The following is a 935-nucleotide window of genomic DNA, read 5'->3' as shown; positions in this document are numbered from 1 at the left end:
GGCTGACTTCACCGGGTTCTTAGGTCACTGTAGACTTTCTAATTAATGGTTTGTTAAGATTTTTTAGCGAGTGCATATTTTTTCCACATGCGTGGCCCGAGTTTCTCCCAAATTTAGAATATGCCAAAAATGATGCCATGGGGGAATTTTAGAGGAAAGAATGAGAAAAAACCCCGATTAATGTGGCCCTTATTCATCGTCTGACATAATGGCCGTGTTGTCTGAGTGAGCAAAGCCCACACTCGGCCTTCATCTGAACGGAAGCGAGAGAAGCGTGCGGGGCCCAGCCTGTTCCGGGGAGCGGGGGCACGTGCCCCGCCCCTCCCCAGCAGCGGTCCGGCCTGAGCGCCAGGCGGCACCCCTCTAGAGCAGGGCACTGACTTAGAAAGGGGCGGGAAGCCTCGGGCGCGCCACCAGCTAGGCATGCTGCGGGCCAGCCGCCCTCATCGTGAAGATCTCGTCACAGTGACCTGGGGAGGGCCTCGAGGTGGCGAACGCGCAGCACGGAGAAGCCAGAGCCGCTGCCGCACGAGCTCCATCCCCGCCTGGGAGTGGCCCCAGGGCGCGGCAGACCCCTCCTGACCGCCGCTGCCCCCCTCAGCAGTGGACTTCGTCGACCAGCCTGTCCCGCTCCCCGCTCTGTCTCGGTGAAACCTCTCACGGCCCCCGCGCCTCTGGCCTGCACCCCAGTTCTGTCTGCATCAACAAATAAATCTTATAAAAAAAAAGACCTGTGGAAAGTGCCCGGGGAGGACTGGGTCACGGAGACAGGTGTCTGCACGACCCGGAACACTGCTCAGCCCCGAAGACGGACAGTCCACAAGCGGCCAGTGCCGAAGCAGTGTAGACTCCTCAGTGAGAAGGGGTGGACGCCTCTCACTCCAACTGCAGCAGCGGACACCCACGCCAGGGGGGGGCTGGGGAAGGCTCGGGGG

At 60.6% G+C, this 935-nt stretch overlaps 1 protein-coding gene across 1 annotated transcript in view; it reads left to right on the top strand.

Moving 5' to 3' along the window:
- The window catches only part of AFAP1 (actin filament associated protein 1), a 44,198-nt gene that overhangs the window by 8,962 nt on the left and 34,301 nt on the right, over positions 1-935 (top strand). The gene's annotated exons all lie outside the window — the stretch shown is intronic.

This window comes from Condylura cristata, unplaced genomic scaffold, assembly GCF_000260355.1.
Source record: "Condylura cristata isolate star-nosed mole 26May11 unplaced genomic scaffold, ConCri1.0 scaffold00012, whole genome shotgun sequence".
Lineage (NCBI taxonomy): Eukaryota > Metazoa > Chordata > Mammalia > Eulipotyphla > Talpidae > Condylura > Condylura cristata.
Note: the sequence above shows the minus strand (reverse complement) of the source record. Positions and strands in the feature narration are given on the sequence as shown.